Source organism: Octopus sinensis, linkage group LG10 (genome assembly GCF_006345805.1).
Source record: "Octopus sinensis linkage group LG10, ASM634580v1, whole genome shotgun sequence".
Taxonomy (NCBI): Eukaryota; Metazoa; Mollusca; class Cephalopoda; order Octopoda; family Octopodidae; genus Octopus; species Octopus sinensis.
Window position 1 is genome coordinate 43,041,871 of NC_043006.1, and position 21,268 is coordinate 43,063,138.

The 21,268-nt window shown below is 36.8% G+C and overlaps 1 long non-coding RNA gene across 1 annotated transcript; it reads right to left on the minus strand.

Annotated features, from left to right (window-relative positions):
• Positions 1-1,380: 1,380 nt before the first annotated feature.
• LOC118765111 lies at positions 1,381-20,868 on the minus strand. The gene is made up of 4 exons (XR_005000959.1): positions 20,740-20,868; positions 13,488-13,492; positions 12,121-12,129; positions 1,381-1,390 (listed from the first exon to the last, which is right to left on the minus strand). It is a non-coding gene; the product is annotated as an uncharacterized LOC118765111 (long non-coding RNA).
• Between the last annotated feature and the right edge of the window lie 400 nt (positions 20,869-21,268).

The following is a 21,268-nucleotide window of genomic DNA, read 5'->3' on the forward strand; positions in this document are numbered from 1 at the left end:
TCGTCTCCAGCTGGCTATACGACGATGTCTCCTGGTGCTTAATTACAACAACATTAGTCCTAAACCAGGACTGCCATGTTATGTTGGCAAACAATCTTTACTACAAAGTACTGTTGCTGAATATCTCACATTGTGAGATTTTAAAATAGTAATTTTCAAGAAATAACTTATTTACCTAAATTTTAACATCATCTTCTTCGAAATAATCACCTTGCACAGCAATACACCAGTTCCAGCAATCCTGCCACTCTTGGAATCCAGCCTGGAAGTCATTTTCTGTATGTGATTTGAGGACCTTCTGTGATTCACTCTTAATCTTGACAATGTTGTTAGAATGGTAACCTTTCAGCTGCATTTTCATCTTGGGGAAGATATGGAAGTCCACTGATGTTAAATCTGGCAAATAGGGCAGGTGTGTGAGTTGTACCATGTTGTTTTTTGGCAAGAAACTCACAAGTGAGGAGAGCTTCATGACAGGGTGCATTGTCATCATGAAAAATCCAATTCTTCATATTTCTTTATTGCCCACAAGGGGCTAAACATAGAGGGGACAAACAAGGACAGACAAAGGGGTTAAGTCGATTATATCGACCCCAGTGCGTAATTGGTACTTAATTTATCGACCCCAAAAGGATGAAAGGCAAGGTTGACCTCGGCGGAATTTAAACTCAGAACGTAGCAGATGAAATACATCTAAGCATTTCGCCTGGCATGCTAACGATTCTGCCACCTCACCGCCTTCTTCAAATCCAATTCTTCGTGCTCCACCTATCTAGTCACTTCCACTGAATGTCCTCTCTCAAATGCTTCAAAACAGCACAGTAGAATTCTCAATTGACAGTCTGGCACTGGGGTAGGAATTCTCAATGCATAATGCCACATTTCCAAAGGTGACACTTGTGGCAGATCTTCCAGATTGCTCATCGTTTTCCAAGAACATTCTTCCACTTTTGAAACACCCGTGCCACTCAAAACATTGTGCATGACCCATTGCCTCATTACCATAAGCCTGTCGAAGAATGCTCAATGTCTATGCAGCAGACTTCTGAAGTTTAACACAAAATTTCACATTGGCTCTTTGTTCCTGTCCATGTCAAAATCGCAGATTACAGCATACACGTGATCACAAACACACAAATTTCACAACTTGCAAAATAAACACAGTGATGTCACTGCCTCATGAGGATCACTTCCATCTGTCATTGTGCATGCAGCTGTGCACTGCCACTTGTTGGTGCGCTACAGAACAAGTCCAGGAACTTTGTGATACCACCTCATATATGTACAGATTGCTGAGCGGGTAAAGTGCACAGAGGTACTAGGTTCAATCCTTCAGCGTGTATTTCATTGAGTTTCTGGGTCAAACAATTTTCACTGTTGTTTCATTTAACTTAGGAATTATGAATAGGTACCAAATCAACATTTTATTTGGTGTTAAATTATATCCTCACCCATTTTCCTTTCAATGCCAACCTACCTGAGACTGTACCTAATATTTTATGTTTGTTTATATTCCAAGCTTAATAATGATTTCAAATTTTTGCCACAAGGGCAGCTTGGGGGAAGGGATTAAGTTGATTATATCGATTCCAGTGTGTAACTGGTACTTATTTAATCGACCCTGAAAGAATGAAAGGTAAAGTCGACCTTGGCAGAATTTGAACTCAGAATGTAGCAGCAGATGAAATTGCACTAAGCATTTCACCCAGTGTGCTAACAATTCTGACTTAATAATAATAATAATAATATAATAATAATAATAATAATAATAATAATAATAATAATGATTTCAAATTTTAGCATAAGGTCAGCAATTTTGAAGAGGGGGTAAGTTGGTTACATTGACCCCAGTTTATGACTGGTACTCATTTTTTCAGCTATGAAAGAATGAAAGGTAAAGTCAACTTTGGTGGAATTTTAACTCAGAACATGAAGTTGGAAGAAATGCCGTTAAGCATTTTCCCTGGCACAGTCACGATGCTACCAGCTAATTGCCTTCCCAAGCTTAATAATACCGAAGTTATCTTATTAAATTCTTTAATAGGTACAGGCATGGCTGTGTGGGAAAAAAAGCTTACTTTGAGGCCAGGTAGTTTGAGTTCAGTCCCACTGCATGGCACCTTAGGCAAGTGTCTGTTATTATAGCTCCAAGCTTTCCAATGCCTTGTGAGTGAATTTGGTAGATGGAAACTGTATGGAAGCCCATCATATATAAATGCAAGTGAGTATGTGTGTCTGTATGTCTTTGTGTTTGTGCTTGCTCCTCACACCACCTTTTGAAAACTTGTGTTGGTTTGTTTATATTCCTATAAATAATCAGTTTGGTCAAAGAGACTGATTGAATGAGTAGCAGAATTTTTTTTTAAATAAGTACTGAGATCAATTTATTAGACTAAAGGGATCCTTTAAAATGGTGCTCCAGCTTGGCTGCAATCCATTGATTGAATCCTATCCTGCTCGCACTCAGTCGGTTACGACGATGAGGGTTCCAGTTGATCTGATCAATGGAACAGCCTGCTCATGAAATTAACATGTAAGTGGCTGAGTACTCCACAGACATACTCTCTTTTGCTCTTTTACTTGTTTCAGTCATTTGACTGCAGCCATGCTGGAGCACTGCCTTTAGTTGAGAAATTCAACCCCAGGACTTATTCTTTGTAAGCCTAGTAGTTATTCTATCAGTCTCTTTTGCCAAACCACTAAGTTACGGGGACGTAAACACACCAGCATCGGTTGTCAAGCGATGTTGGGGGAACAAACACAGACACACAAACATATACACACACATACATACATACATATATAAATATATACATATAGACGACGGGCTTCTTTCAGTTTCCGTCTACCAAATCCACTCAAAATGCTTTGGTCGACCCGAGGCTATAATAGAAGACACTTGCCAAAGGTGCTACACAGAAGGACTGAACCCGGAACCATGTGGTTGGTAAGCAAGCTGCTTACCACACAGCCACTCCTGCGCCTATATGTGTATCCTTAACATAATTTTCAGGGAGATTCAGTGTAACACAGAATGGAACAAAGCTGGCCCTTTGAATCACATGTACAACTCATTTTCACCAGCTGAGTAGAGTGGAGCAACGTGAAATAAAATTTCTCACTCAAGGACACACCGTGTTGCCGGTGCTGGGAATTGAACTCATGACCTTATGATCGTGAGCCAAATACCCTAACCACTAACCCATTCGCCTTTTATTTGACTGAATCAAGCAAAAGATATATAACATAAAAGAAAAGATGAAATTTTAAAACTGAAATTTGGTAACAAAAGGGTTAATTGGAAACTGGAACTAGCTTTTAAAATGCATGGTTATTCTCATGTTAGCAAAAGAGCCAGAAATTTTTAGTGAAATGGTATATTTAAAGACAGTTAAAATCATTAAATGTCTGCTAGCTTGCTTATTGAATCTATCCTAATTTTGAATTTAGATTGAAGAAGGAGAAAATAAATACAGTCAGCATTCAATCAGGTAAATCTGTAAAATTTACAAAAGAGAAGAAAATAAAAAAATAAAAAATAATAATAATAATAATAATCATTTCACATCCATCCCATTAATATGTCTGTCTAATAAGTCTGCATAATCTTCAGATTAAGATAACGACAGAAATCATACATATATATACACACACAGACACACACACACACAAACACACACACATATATATATATATATTTATGTATGTATTGTCATTGTCGTCGTCATCATTGTCATTATCATTGACGTTGTCATCATCATCATCATCATCATCATCATTACAATCGTCCTCCTCCTCATCATCATCATCACCATCAACATTGTTGTTTACCTTGTCATCATCATCATCATTGTCCTCACCATCCTGCAATCAGACCTAGACACAATGCAGCAATGGATCACAGACTGGCAACTGAAACTGGCTGTGGACAAGTGTACCACCATGCATTTTGGGAGAAAAAACCCTGCGTCCACATACACCCTCCACAACACTGATATCAAGAAATCCTCTTGCGAGCATGACCTAGGCATCACTGTCAGCAGTGATTTGCGTTGGACAAATCATATCTCTAAAATTGTCAAGAAGGCATCACTCAGCAAGACTTTTGTTAGCCGCTCTCCAGCCATCTATTTAAAACTGTATACAGCTATGGTATGACCACACTTGGAATTCACATCATCAGTTTGGAACCCCTATCTTGCTCAGAACATTGACCTCCTGGAATCTGTCCAGAGACGTGCAACCAAACGCATACCCTCCATCAGACACCTACCATATTCTGAGCGCCTTGTTTCCCTGGGCATGGATTCACTGAAGCTCCGGCATCTGGCGACGGACTTGGTAAGCAACCACAAAGTTATCAACCACCTCACCAACAACAACACTGAACACCTTTTTGATCTCCATGTGTCTAACACACGTGGACATGCCTACAAAGTCAGAAAACAACACAGCTCCCATGACTTTCGGAAACATTTTTTCACACTCAGACTTGCTGAAGCATGGAATAAACTGCCTGCGTCAGTTGTTGACTGCCATGACACTGCATCCTTTAAGGTCCTCATGTTTTCCGAAATCCGCCGAAACTACACCTGATTATATATACACTTTAGATGAGTTGTAGTGCACCTGAGCACTGTACACAATTATTATTATTATTATTATTATTATTATTATTATTATCGTTGTTATTGTCATCATCATCATCATCATCATCATCATCATCACCACCACCATTATCATAACTGTCATCATCATCTTTGTCATTCTAACTTTAGTGTCCACTCCTTCATGCTTGCATGGAATGGATGGAGTTTATTGCGGCAGATTTTCTACAGCTGGATGTCCTTCCTGTTTCCAGGCTTCACCCGATTCTGTTATAAGAGGTAATGGTGTCAGTAAGACCTAAAGGTGTCAGGTAATGCTGAATAAGTGCTATGGATAGACCATAGTTAAGTTCCAGATTCGGTGATTATGTGAATAAGGGGTCCAACTTAGGTCATATATCAGCATGTGTATATACAAAAAAGATTTTTTTTCCGTAATGAGATAAAAAACCAAGGCAAAGATCTACACTGCCTTGGTTTTTTTTTTATCTCATTACAAAAAAAATTTTTTTATATATATATAAAAGCACTCACTACACTCTCGGAGTGGTTGGCGTTAGGAAGGGCATCCAGCTGTAGAAACTCTGCCAGATCAGATTGGAGCCTGGTGCAGCAATCCTCAGTCAAATCGTCCAACCCATGCTAGCATAGAAAGCAGACGTTAAACGATGATACTCTTTTACTCTTTTACTTGTTTCAGTCATTTGACTGTGGCCATGCTGGAGCACCGCCTTTAATCAAGCAAATCGACCCCAGGACTTATTCTTTGTAAGCCCAGTACTTATTCTATCGGTCTCTTTTGCCGAACCGCTAAGGATGATGATATATATATATTTATTTTTATATACACATGTGTGTGAACATCTGTGTATTTACATGTATGTGTATTTGTGTGAGTGGGGTGTGTGTATATATGTATATATATATATATGGTGAGAAAGAGCAAAAGAGATTTATGTGCAGAATTTGGCCACAGGTTGCATAGGCGTTCATTTAATTCTACAACTTCTTATCCACTGTGTATAGATTCTGCTACACACAGCTGAAATAGCAATAAAATTTCACTTATGAATGTATGAAATTCATGCCTTTGGTTCTTGTCAATGTATTATTAGTAAACCATCCCATACTTCAGCTAAATTTAATTTATTGATTATTTTTAAAACTCCTATGAAAATTAACCCCTACTGCAATGTTTATAAGAGTATTTATATATAGCTAATATATATATATATAATATATATATATATATATATATGTGTGTATGTATATATATATATATATATTATATATATATATACCTAATATATATATATATATATGGTGTGAGAGAAAGAGAGAGAGAAAGAGAGAGAGAGAGAGAGAGAAATCTATATATTTATATGTGTGTTATATATATATGTATATATGTATATGTGGGTGTGTGTGTTATATATATATAGACTTATGACACTTTTGCATAATAACAATGACATATATATATACATATGGCATAGTGATTAAGAGTATGGGCTACTAACTCCAAGACTCTGAGTTCAATCCCAGGCAGTGACCAGAATAATAATAATAATAATAATAATAATAATATGATGATGATAATAATAATAATATAATAATAATAATAATAATAATAATAATAATAATAACAACAACAACAACAACAACAACAAAAACATCGAAAAATACCTTAGGAATGAGAACCCAGGTTTGAAAATTTCCCCCATGAAACCAAAATGTATTAACAACAAACAAGATGAAGACAAATATCTGTCAAACGTAGATAATGTAAATAAACAATGATATATATGTTATATACGTATATGTATGTGTGTGCTCATGTATATACATATATATATATATATATATATATATATATATACCTATTGAGTCAAGTACATAAACATCGAAATAAATATCAAATGGAAATAGTAGTTGTGATACATGTGCCGGTGGCATGTAAAAAACACCCACTACACTCACGGAGTGGTTGGCGTTAGGAAGGGCATCCAGCTGTAGAAACACTTCCAGATCAGACTGGAGCCTGGTGCAGCTTCCTGGCTTCCCAGATCCCGATCGAACCATTGAACCATGCTAGCACGGAAAACGGACATTAAACGATGATGATGATCATCATCATCATGATATATATATATACATATATATATATATTGGCCTATTCGCTTAGCCAGCGAAGTGTTATCATTTGAAGACTAAAACAATGTGAAGCCCATTGTGACCAGCAATGTGTAGCAGCATCTGATAGCCTGGTCGGTCACGGTGATCACGGTGATATATATATATATATATAATTGTTAAACAGGACAGCAAACATTAAGGTAAGGCAAGCATCTCAAGTTGTATACATTATTATTATAGGAAGAAATTCAAAATTTTACAGTTGTTTCTGGGATATCCCCGAGTATGGGATATTCCGTCATCAGAGAGAAATAGGGAAAATGAGAATGGTATATGTTAATGAGATGATGACATAGAGGAAGGGTGTAAAAGAATAAGGAGATGGAAAGCGAGAAGAAAAAAGAAGCATAAAAGTTCATAGTTCAACGTCCCGAAGTTATAGAAAGTTGAACTATTAACCTTTATGCTTCACTTTAATTCTTTCTTTCCATAACTACCATCTCAGCTATAAACCAGGAGACTGCACCAGGCTCCATTCTGATCTGGCAAAAGTTTCTACAGCTGGATGCCCTTCCTAATGCCAACCACTCCGAGAGTGTAGTAAATGCTTCTTAAATGCCAGTCAGGCAGTACTGGCATCAACTACGTTGGAATGGTGCTTTTTACATGCCACAGGAGTGGGAGCCAGTCAGGCAGCACTGGCATCAACCAGCTCAAATGGTGCATTTTACATGCTACCAACATGGCGGTACTGGCATCGGCCACAACAATGACTTCACTCGACTCAAAAGGTTTTTGCAAGCACAGTTTATTGTCCAATAATTGAGGGGTACTCTTAAATGGGCTGGTTATGCTGCAATATATATATATATATATATATATATATATGTACAAGCACATGCACACGCACACACACACACAGAGAAACATTATTATTGATGCTATCATCATCACTACCACCAACACCATCATCAACATCATCATCACTATCAGCATCATCATTGTACCATCCACTTTTTTATATTTGCCTGGGCCAGATGGAATCTGTTGAGGCAGACTTTCTAAGGCTGGATGCCTTTCCTGTCACCACCCTTCGCCTGTTTCCAAATGTGGTAATAATCTTTTAAGCCTATCAAACAATGAAACAGCCCAGACATGGTCAGAGGTTTGAGGCCTGTTTTGCTTACAGAGGTCACACAACTTGTAATGACATAGCTAAGAAGCCAGTACATGTTTTCACTGTCGACTGCTTGCACGAGACCAGCCTGTATTGATAGTAAGGTCGCTGTTTTGTGTATAGTCAACAAACACTCAGATGTAAAGTCAAGGAGAAAATATGAAATCACTCCCACAAACATAGGCATGCACATGGATACAAACAAATACAAATACACACACAAGCAAGCATGCATATACACACACACACACACACACACACATACATGCAGTGATTAGTAAAATTGCTATGCTATTATCAGCTACTCACTGTGTTTTATCACGGAAAATATATCTTGTTTGTTGACAAAGGGTGTATATATACTTCTGATCAGCTCACAGCACTGTCTACCCAGACAGTGAGACGCAAGCATTTTGGAGTAGTTTATTCAGACTGATAATAATATTGCAATTTTAAGGCAGCAAGCTGGCAGAAATGTTCGCACGCTGGGTGAAATGCTTAGCAGTATTTCATCTGTCTTTACATTCTGAGTTCAAATTTCACTGAGGTCGACTTTGCTTTTCATCCTTTCAGGGTCAAAAAATTAAGTGCCATTTGCATACTGGGGTCGATCTAATTGACTGGCCACCCTCCCCAAAAATTTTGGGCCTTGTACCTAGAGAAGAAAAGAATATTTAAAGGCAGCAAGCTGGCTGAAATGCTTAGTGCAATTTCATCTGTCTACATGTTCTGAGTTCAAATTCTGCCAAGGTCAACTTTGTCTTTTCTCCTTTTGGGGTTGATAAATTAGGTACCAGTTGCATGCTGGTGTTGATCTAATCGACTGGTCTCTCCCCAAAAATTTCAGGCCTTGTGCTTAAAGTAGAAAAGATTATTAAGTCAGGCGGCAAGCTGGCAGAATCATTAGCACACCAGGTGAAATACTTAGCAGTATTTCATCTGTCTCTATGTGCTGAGTTCAAATTCTACCACGGTCAACTTTACCTTGCATCCTTTGAGGGTAGATAAATTACATACCAGTTGCATACTGGGGTCGATCTAATAGCCTGGCCCCTCCCCCAAAATTTTAGGCCTTGTGACTATCGTAGAATTGAATAACATTGCAATTTTACTTATCACTGCTTGGTGCTCCACCCTCCATAATTTACTTATGGTGAGCTGCCACACAGCACTGACCAGTCACCGCATAGCAATTGGAAAAGCATAAGAGAATTAGTTTCTTCAATCAGTTCACAATGCCACCTGCCTGGTGACCATGACCAAAGAGGAGATAACTACTCCAAAATGCTTGCATCTCACAGCTGGATAGGCAGTGCTGTGAGCTGATATTGTTGCATACACACCATTTATCAACAAGCAGGAGATATTTTCCTTGGCAAAACACAGTGAGTAGCTGGTTCCCTGATTCGAACATACCTCAAGCATATTTGGACCAATAATAACATTGCAATAAAATGGAAATTGTAGTTAGGATATCCATGCCAGTGGCATGTAAAAGACACCATCCGAACGTGGCCAATGCCAGTGCCACCTTGACTTGTGTCCATGCCAGTGGCATGTAAAAAGCACCAACTGGTCGTAGATGTTGCCAGCCTCCTCTGGCCCCTGTGCCGGTGGCACGTAAAAAGCACCCACTACACTCACAGAGTAGTTGGTGTTAGGAAGGGCATCCAGCTGTAGAAACACTGCCAGATCAGACTGGAGCCTGGTGTAGCTTCCTGGCTTCCCAGACTCCAGTCGAACCGTCCAACCTATGCTAGCATGGAAAACAGACGTTAAACGAGGATGATGATGATAATGATGATATATATATAATTAATAAAAAAATGGAGGAAAAACACAAGAAAAAACAATAATGCGTGTGTATTGTACATGCAAAGTATTAATAAGACATTCAGGGAAGGAAAGAAAGGGGGTTTTACATTTCAAGCAATGCTCTTCTTCAGAAATAGGAGACAGAGGAAAGTCCAAAAGAAAAGGAAGGAAAGGAAGCAAAATCGTAGTCGTGGTTGATGTCAGTGCTGTTTGACTGGCACCTGTGCTGGTAGCACCATTCAAGCATGGTCGATGCCAGAGCCACCGACTGGCCTCATGCCAGTGGCACATAAAAAGCACCCACTACACTCTCAGAGTGGTTGGCATTAGGAAGGTCATCCATCAGTAGAAACCTTGCCAGATCAGATTGGAGTCAGGTACAGCCTCCTGGCTTGCCAATCCTCAGTCAAACTGTCCAACCCATGTAAATGTTTGTTTCAGAAAATAATAATGGCAGACCCATAGCTTAATCAAGAAATGAAGAGGCATGCTGTTTTTGTGGTTATAAAGCCTGAGCATAGCAATTTTGAAATATCTCGATTTTTAAAAGTTGCCAGATGTTTCATTTACAAAGTTTGTAAAGAGCTAGAGACTGAAGATGGAAACTTATCATCAATACCAAAGCATAAAAAGCATTCTAAATAATCAGAACACCTGAATTTATCCAACAAATTCAATAGACCATTAATTACAATCCCAGAAAGTCCATGAGTTCAATTGTAAAAGATCTCCATGTGTCAGAAGGAACAGTCAGAAATTTTGTCAACGAAGACATCTGATATAAGTTTTATATGATGAGGAAAGGTCAATTTGTCAGAAAAAGCAAGAGAAAATCACTACATCAGATCTAAAAGGCACTTAAAAACAAACTGAAAAATCCAGCAGAAGATTTGATTTAGTTTTTCTCAAATGAGAAAAAGTTCCACAAAGATCAAAAAGTTAACAGAAGAAATGACAGATGGTTATGTGCAGTTCCAAGTCTTATGCATACAAAATTTCCTGCAACTTTCATGGTTTTAGGGATTGTCAGCAATGAAGGACATGTGATGCCTCTTTACTTCTTTCCATAAGGCCTTAGAGTTAACTCTGCTGCCTACATTGAGGTCCTGGAAATAATTGTTAAGCCCTGGATAGACAGTGTATGCAATGGAAGGCCATATGTGTTTTAGTAAGACTCTGTACTATCACACATGGCTCTACTAAACCAGGAATGGATGACTGAAAATTTTTATGATCACATAATCCCTAACATTGACTATTACATGTGGAGTGTTGTTGAGAGAGAGGTCAATGGACATGCCCATAACACCAAATATTCTTTGAAAGCTGCAATAGTCAGAGTAATGTCCAAAATGACCTAGGACCACTTGATTCAAGCATGTAGATGATTTAGATCTCATATGGAAGCAGTTGTTGAAGCTGAAGGTGGCTTTATTGAATAACATTATAGAAAAGAAGGTTCTATAATGATAAATTAAGTTATTATCTGTTATTAATATCTGTTTTTTTATAAACATAAATCTGTCCTCAAATATCTTATGCACCCTCTCTCTCTCTCTCTATATATATATATATATATATATATACATGCATGCACACACATACATACATACATACACATACATACATACATACATACATACATACATACATACATACATACATACACACACACACACATGCATGCACAAGGGGTGCTGAAAAGTTCCTGACCAAAAGAGTCTCGCAAAAGGCCTGGCTGGTGGCCCAACCATCCAAGTTCTTTTACAGAGCTTAAAAAATAGTGTGTGAATCTGAGAGGGGAATATGTTGGATAAAATCATAATTAACTGATTCTCCTGTATTTTCTTTTACCCAAAGCCGCAAACTTTTCGGCACAACCTCATATATATTATATGTGCCATTGCCACATGAAAAGCCCTACATCAGTGCAACATATAAAGCACTGGTGCTAATGCCATGTAAAAAAGCATTCAGTACTCTCTGTAAAGTGTTTGATGCTAGGAAGGGCATCCAGGTGTAGAAACCATCCCAAAACAGACAGCTGGAGCCTGGTGCAAGCTTCTTGGCTGGCCAGCTTCTGTCAAAGCCTCCAACCTATGCCAGCATGAAAAATGGACGTTAGATGATGATGATGATATTGATGATGTAAGAATGCATGTCTTGATGCTAATCTGATGAAGTACCACTCCTATATAATATATAATCAACCATACATATTGTCTAACTTTTCACGTGGAATTATTACATGCAATGGCTTTAATAATGAAGTGGCACCAGAACAGTTGAGATTAATAATAAAGATGTGGCGAATTTGTTCTTCATTTTCTTACTCGTATTATATCTATATTGTATAAAAACACACATACACACTCACCCACACACACACATATACTTATATGTAACATCATCATCATCCTCATCGTTGTTTAACATCCGCTAATAACACACACACTCACACACGCACGCACATGTATGTAGGCATGTATTTATACCATACACACACACACACATCAAATATGAATTACTGCATATAGCCTCCTCATTCAGTTCAGCTAGTATGGGAAATAAAGTATTAAAGCTTTTCAATTCTAGAAATTCATCTACGAGCAATCATGTGTGCGTATGTGTGCATGCACGTGTGAGTGTGTGTGTGTGTGTGTGTACATACGCATGTATAGAACAATTGGATTGTGTCCAAATTTGGTAATGAGCTCAACACTAAAAGAAGGCCAGAGATGTAAGTAATAATCTTGACGATTGGCCTTCAGTATATTCCACAGGATCAACACGATTTCTTGTTCTCTTCTAAATGCCATCCTCTTATTAATTAATATTCCTAATGGTGCAATATTACTCATAATTCCCATGCCTTGCATGCATTCTAATTCTTGACTTCCAATTTGTCTTGCTACTGTACATGCTGGCTCTAAAAGCTCCAAATCAAAAGTTCCAGGCATTTTACTGCGAGGAAAATGCTTAGAAACCTCATACATTAAATTTCATACATTAAACTTCATGCTGTCAGAGTAACTGCAAATAGCAAATGTGTCTACCTGCAAAATGTCCTTTTGTTCATTGTTGATGTTATTATGACATTTGATAACCTTTAACAGCTTGGGAACTTTGGTATAGCTTGTGGCAGTAGTTTTAATAAATGAAAATGTGTTTGAGAGCTATTACAATTAGTAATTGACCAAAGCCAGCACAGTGAAGCACCTCACTTAAATTCTACTTTTCAGAAAGATTGCCACTGACTGAATTATTTTGATTCCTCTTCCTGCAACCACTCTCTTAGATTTCTGACTATTTTGAGATTATATAATTGATACTGCCAAAAGCCTTTTTGAAATAATAGAAAAATATATATGTGTGTGGAAAAAATATATTGGGTTGGTGCATAATTATTGCAGCTTTTTATCAATAAATTTAATTCAACAAAAATAATAACAATATTTAACAAAAACATTTGTAAATGATGGTCTGACTGACTTGCCAAGTAAATGGGTAGCAGTAATTGAAGTAGATGGTGAATATGCTCCAGAATAATCATTTAAAGATGTTTTTGTTACATGTTGTTATTGTTTTTGTTGAATAAAATTTGTTGAAAAAAAGCCGCAATAATTATGCACCAACACAATAGAAAGAAGTGAAAGGCAGCGAGCTGGCAGAAACGTTAGCATGCCGGGTGAAATGCTTAGCAGTATTTCATCTGTCATTACATTCTGAGTTCGAATTCCGCCGAGGTCGACTTTGCCTTTCATCTTTTGGGGTCGATAAATTAAGTACCAGTTATCCACTAGGGTCGATGTAATCGACTTAATCCCTTTGTCTGCCCTTGTTTGTCCCCTGTATGTTTAGCCTCTTGTGGGCAGTAAAGAAATAAGAAAGAAGTGAAATGAGTACAGGGAACTTGCCATGAGAAGTAGAATACCCAACATTTTGGATGCAATCCTTCGTCAGGATTGGTTCTGAAACACTGGATATTCTACTCCCCATGGCAAGTTTACTGTATCCATTTCACTTCTTTCTATGATTTTTTTCAAGTCTTGCTGAAGCAGAGCTACACAAAATTCCTTGTAGTTTGCCTGATTATATATTTGTGGACTGATTTTTACTTCCCTTATCTGGAAATACATACATACATACATATCCATGTCACAAGTTCAGGCTTAGAGTTGTAATTATTATGGCCCTGGGATATGTAACACACTGCCTAAATACCAATCTTGGGAAATTAAGCTTCTCAAAACCAGAAAGGAGAAAGCTGATTTGAAGACTAAAGATTCAAGCTATCATTGGAACTATAAAAATCTGTAAAACTTTCCAGAAGTTAATCATTTAAGTATATAGGAGCATGTCTAGACATGCAACTATATGCATGAGAATGCATACATAATACAAAACATACAAATCTGCAAACACACATACATAATTACATAGATATATACATAAATACATACATACATGCATGCATACATACATACATACATACATACATACATACGTACATGAATTCATATATACATGCATACATACATATATACATGCATACATACATAAATACATGCATGCTTATATACATACATACATACATACATACATACATACATAGAAAATACCATGTTGATGTTGTTGAACTTCCAATGAGGTAGCCTTGGATCTGGGTTAGAAACCAACTCTTTCTCTATTGGCAAGAAATCTTAAATCTGAACAATGACATATTCTCTTTACTCTTTTACTTGTTTCAGTCATTTGACAGCAGCCATGCTGGAGCACCGCCTTTTAATCAAGCAAATCGACCCCGGGACTTATTCTTTTGTAAGCCCAGTACTTATTCTATCGGTCTCTTTTGCCGAACCGCTAAGTAACGGGGACATAAACACACCAGCATCGGTTGTCAAGCAATGCTAGGGGGACAAACACAGACACACAAACACACGCACGCATATATATATGTACATATATACGACGGGCTTCTTTCAGTTTCCGTCTACCAAATCCACTCACAAGGCTCTGGTCGGCCCGAGGCTATAGTAGAAGACACTTGCCCAAGGTGTCACGCAGTGGGACTGAACCCGGAACCATGTGGCTGGTAAACAAGCTACTTACCACACAGCCACTCCTGTGCCTATAGATGCATATGTTTAACAACTTGAGAAGCTGCATTAATATCCAGTTATATTGTGCCTCATTAATATGAGACACCATCTACCTTAACGGAAGCGGTGCTGAATATTATTCCACAAGTTGTTTTCCTCTTATGAAATAATATGATTCCCTCTGGTAATTTGTTCCATGATCTTGCTATTTCAAATATGGGCCAGTAATGTTTACCATCTGCTCATCTCATATGTGTAGGACATGGCTTCTTTTAGGATTTCTTAGAATTTATTATTTTATTACTTTTCTCAGACTCAGGTTATTATGAAGGTATCAAGCAAAGTGGTGAGTTAACAGAATTGTTAGCATGCCAGACAAAATACTTAACAACATTTTGTCTGTCTTTACATCTTGAGATCAAATTCCACTGAGGTTGGCTTTGCTTTTCAGCCTTTCAGCCTTTCAGAGTTGATAAAAAAAGTACCAATTGAGCACAAGGTCAATATAATCGACCTTCCTTCTCCCATGTGCCTGCTGGCCAAGTGCCAAAATTTGAAACCATTGTTAATGTATCATGTGACACCAGTTTCTTAGAGTTAAGTGAATGAGAAACTTAAAAAAAAGAAAGCAACTCTTTAAAAGAGCTCAGTAGTGCATGCTAGCAAAACATTTGATTTAACACTTGTTCTTGTCCTACAGCCTGCAGATGAAAATTAAACTGTCTAGTAATATTTACCGAGGTAAACATCTTAGCCAAGGACACAGCATGGTTATAACGACAGAGTACAAAACTGCTGAACTCGCAGAAAGCTATCTGAAATCCTACCAACCACGACATCTACAATTCTCATTTTTACATGTGGACACCATTTCTTGCTAAATTTAGCTGCTCTCTAGGCATATGATATTTTCCCTATTCACTTTTTGTGTTTCCTTGCAATGCTGTCATAAACTAAATGCATATATGCTTCATATAATCTGCTTTGCAAAAATTGAGAGAAATGGTTTTGTCGAAGGTTAAATTTTAGTGTTTACATGATTTTCATTGTTTCTTGAATCTTCTTCAGTTGTACTTATAGTCTGTATTTGTCATGTAAATGTAATTTATATTACAATAACAGATACCATAGTTACAGCTTAAAGAAGAATGGAAATCTTGTGGAAATCTTTTCCTTTTTTTTTTCTCTCGCAGCTGTAACATCTATTTTTTTCTTCCATCTCAGCATTCTGAATGCTACATTGCATATAAAAAATTTTCTTGTCAATTTTGAATGGGAATCAAATTATTTTACATATATGTATAACAGAAGAAAAAAAAACATTTTTCACATAATAATTTATTACAAAGTTTGACAAAATACATTTGTTTTCTCAATCTGTACTGATATTAAATTTGGATATAATTCTAGTTGGATTCTAGATATCCCCAAATTATTCTTAAATAAATAAAATCTATTGCAAAATATGCTGTGTTTAAAAGAAAATTGGTGCAGATTAATACATGTTTACTGAGAGATTTAGAAATGTAAGATTTGCTTTACCTGTTTATGCGTTTTTTTTTCTTTTTATTTCCTTTTTTGTCATGAAAATTTTCTTCACTGATTAGCTACAGAAAATACTCTGAAAATTAAACTAACAATTTATCAAGATTATTTTTAACAAAAGTTAATTGCAATTTCTTACATAGCTAGAAGGATCCATATTTACAGGGGAGACAAAGTGAGTTCATCATCATCATCATCATCATCATTTAACGTCCGTTTTCCATGCTAGCATGGGTTGGACAGTTCGACCGGGGTCTAGCAAACCAGATGGTTGCACCAGGCTCCAGTCTGATCTGGCAATGTTTCTATAGCTTGATGCCCTTCCTAACGCCAACCACTCCATGAGTGTAGTGGGTGCTTTTTACATGCCACCAGCACAGGGGCCAGAGGAGGCTGGCAAATGGCCACGATCAGTTGGTGCTTTTACGTGTCACCGACACGGACGCCAGTCAGGTGGCGCTGGCATCGGCCATGCTCAGACAGTGCTTTTTATGTGTCACCGGCACAGATATCTTAACTACAATTTCTGCAGTTCTAATGACATTAATAACACAAAAGAGAAGTGGTTGTAATTTCTGTTGGTTGAAAACACATATTTTTTTTTAGTGTTTGCAAGAAATTAAGAAAAAGAAAATTAAATTAATGTTTTGTTTAGTTTAAGGCATGATGGGGAAAATGCGTAGTGGCATTTTATCCATATTTATTTTCTGAATTGAAATTCCACCAAGGTCAACTTTGTCTGTCATTCTTTCAAGGTCAATAAAACATACAGCAGCTGAGTACTGAGGTTGATGTAATCAACTAGCCATATTCTCCAGATTCTCTGACCTTGTGCCAACATTTCAAACAAAGAAAATTATTAAAAACTGTTTGTAAAAACATTTAAAAACATTTTAAATGGTACTGCTTAAGAGTGGGGCTCAATGCAGCCATTTCATTATCATTTATTTTATATATTTTATACATAGGTGTAGGAGTGGCTGTGTGGTAAGTAGCTTGCTTATGAACCACTTGGTTCTGGGTTCAGTCCCACTGCATGGCACCTTGGGCAAGTGTCTTCTACTATAGCCTCAGGCCAACCAAAGACTTGTGACTGGATTTGGTAGACGGAAACTGAAAGAAGCCCATTGTATATATGTATATATGTATATATGTGTGTATATGCATGTATGCATGTGTGTATATATGTTTGTGTGTCTGTGTTTGTCCCCCCAACATCACTTGACAACCGATGCTGGTGTTTTTATATCCCCATAACTTAGCAGTTCGGCAAAAGAGACCAATAGAATAAGTACTAGGCTTACAAAGAATAAGTCCTGGAGTCGATTTGCTCAACTAAAGGCAGTGCTCCAGCATGGCTGCAGTCAAATGACTGAAACAAGTAAAAGAGTAAGTATTTATTCTGTTGGCCTCTTTTGCCAAACTGCTAGGTTACAAAGATGTAAACAAACCAGCACCAGTTGTCAAATGGTTTGGGAGGCAGAAAGACAAATACAAAAGTACATACACACACACATACACATATATGCATACACATGATGGGCTTCAACACAGTTTCTGTCAACCATATTCACTCATGTTGCATAGACTGTAGTAGAAGACACATGTCCAAACTGCTATTCAGTGAGACTGAAGCTATTTATGTCATCTCTTTGTGCTCTAATTGCACTGAGGTCTACTTTCACTTTCATTTTCTGAGTGTTCAATGATATAATGTCAAACTTGTATGTGAGTTGAGGTGAATCCACTAAAACCTTCCTCACCAAATCAATAAGAACAGTTTTGTATTGAACATTTTGAAAACAAAACGTTTTAAAAAATTACTTTTAAAATAAGCAACATATTTTGAATTTTAGGAGACAGAAGAATCAATAGTGAACTTATAGTTAGTTTTAAATCTATTAATAATATGAAGGATGTGTGAGTCAAGTAAAGATGGCATAAGGCCAGCCAATTGTGAGAAGCAGTGCTGAGTGTAGTTGCAGCAGAAATGTCAGAGAAATGAAGAGATGGCATGTCTGTGTAGGTCAAGGTATGGGGTGTGTTGGGGAGCAACACTTGTGCTAACAAACCGAAGTGGATATTTTCTGGGGATGGCATCTCTGTATGCATAAAAGCAGCACCGTCTTAGGCCATCATTATCACTGTCGTCATCGCTATCACCATCATCATCATTGTCATCATTTTTTATGCCCACTTTTTCATGTACACAGGGGTCAGACAGAATTTGTTGAGCTGGATTTTTTTTTATGGCTGGATGCCCTCCCTGTCACCAACCCTCACCAGTTTCCAACTGAGTGTAGTAGCAGCAGAAATGTCAGAGAAATGAAGAGATGGCATGTCTGTGTAGGTCAAGGTATGGGTTTGTTAGGGAGCAACACTTGTGCTAACGAAACGAAGTGGATATTTGTGGGGCGATGGCATTTATGGTATCTGCATGCATAAAAACAGCACCGTCTCAGACCATCATCGTCACCATCGTCGTTGTCATCATCATCATCATCATCATTGTATTCATCATCATCATTGTCATCATCATCATCATCGTCGTTATCAACATCATTGTCATCATCATCATCGTTGTCATCATCATTATCATCATTGTCGTTGTCATCATCATCATCACCATCGTCATCATTGTCATCATCACAATCGTCGTCATCATCATTATCATCCACTTTACCATGTGCACAGGGGTCAGACAGAACTTGTTGAACTGGATTTTTTAATGGCTGGATGTCCTCCTTGTCACCAACCCTCACCTGTTTCCAAGTAAGGTAAATATTTCCCCATGACTAGACATGTTTTCATGGAAGATTGGAAACAAAGGACACTGCTTGCATGTTGGTAGCATTCATTCACTACCACCATGCAGTGTCAAAGTAAGGAGACAACAACACACACTCATACACATATTCTTTTATCCTTTTACTTGTTTCACTCATTTAACTGCGGCCATGGTGGAGCACTGATTTAAAGGGCTTTTTTAGTTGCAGAAATTGACTCCAGGACTTAGCTCTTTCTTAGCCTAGTTCTTATTCTATCAAATTTTTTTGGCAAACCACTAAGGGACATAAGCCCACCAACATCGGTTGTCAAGCGATGGTGTGAGGGGACAAACACTAAAACACACACACATAAATATATACATATACACACACACACACACACACACACACACACACACACATATATATATACATATATATATATATAATTCCAAACTTACAGGGAAAAATTCAATTTAGCAATTCAAAATCAAATTTCACAATATATAATATATGTATATAATTAAGAGAAATTACCTCTATTAAGTAATTCAATAGTGAAAGACCTTATCTATATAGAAAAATTAAAATATACTATAATAAATATTAATTTTAAAAATCACTAAATTAAATAAACATTAAATTGACTATACGCGTTTCGTGACTATGTCTTTAAATTGATAATAATAAAATCGATACAATTAAAATTTATTCAATTTGAAATTAATTCGATTTAAAAATATAGCCACTCTTCAGGTCTAAAATAATAATAAAATAGATGCACGTATCTTAACATATAATAAATAAATATAGAAAAATACATATCTTAACCGTAAATACTCGGATAACATATAACAATATTATTGAAAAATAAAATCATAACTTATCTTATTGAGGAATTCCAGTTAACTGAAATTTTAAACGTTATACTTAGAACCTAGCGTTGCTAAGAAATTTATCACGTGAAAACATGACGTAAATAATAACAATAGAATAAATAGATAGAAAAATGTATTATAGTTATGAAAATAAGAGATAAACTAGATGTAATACAGCATTTACTGGAAAAATTCCAAAATCTCAATAATTTAAAACTAAAATATGTAAAATACATAAAATAAACTAAATTTCGATAACTTAATCTATATTCATCAATTTATTTATTTAATTTATAAACACCTTGCTTTAATCTTATTCCAATTATGTAATGTACACTACGTAATCTACTGCTAATTTATACTCATTATACTACTAGAAATTATAACTACAAAAATTAGTAACATAAATCAGGGTTTAAATATATACACAAATTAGCTAAGCTTATTATATAAGTAATTTCAAGTATGTATGCATTTAATTTTTTGCTCATCTTGGGAATTAATCAATTTTTTATTATTAGTTAATAATATCTCCATAAATTCATTTCTACACAGGAAACAAAAATTATTACCTATTCGATAAGATTTAGCTTTACAAACTATCTCCCAATTTAAATTATACTTAATTCCTTTAGATTTCAATTCCCATATATATTTGCTAAGGCCAGTAGAATCAATCAATGTTTTATTCTTAAATGAATGCATGTTTACCAAAATTATATAAAAATATCTTGAAATACTAAAGAGTAAATCTATTCAACAAAATCGCCACTGGCTTCAACTATGGCCTCCAGTCGCCTTCAGAATCTCCTGCAAATCTTCTAGACAATCTCCTTGTTTAAGTTGTTGAATGCAGCCATAATCCTTGCCTTCAGTTCATCTTTGGTGTTACAAAGAGTTTTATTGATCTTTCACTCAATTGTGCCCCACACATAATAATCAAGGGGGTTGCAGTCTGGGGAGTCAGATGTTAGGGGTGATGTGGTTGTAGAAGTTGTCTAACAGCCATAACTATGTTCTCCTGCTGGTGTGATATGGTGCAGAGTCCTATTGTATAGGGTCTTCCAGCAGCCATCTTCACCCAGGGCAGCACTTCCTCCTCCAGGCACTTGATGTAGGCCTCTGTGTTGAGGCTGAGGCCATGTGGGAAGATTAATGGAGGCATAACATTGCCATCACTAGTGATCACTTCGAACACCATGATGTTGACTGGATGTTTGATCTTAATCACTCTCGGTAC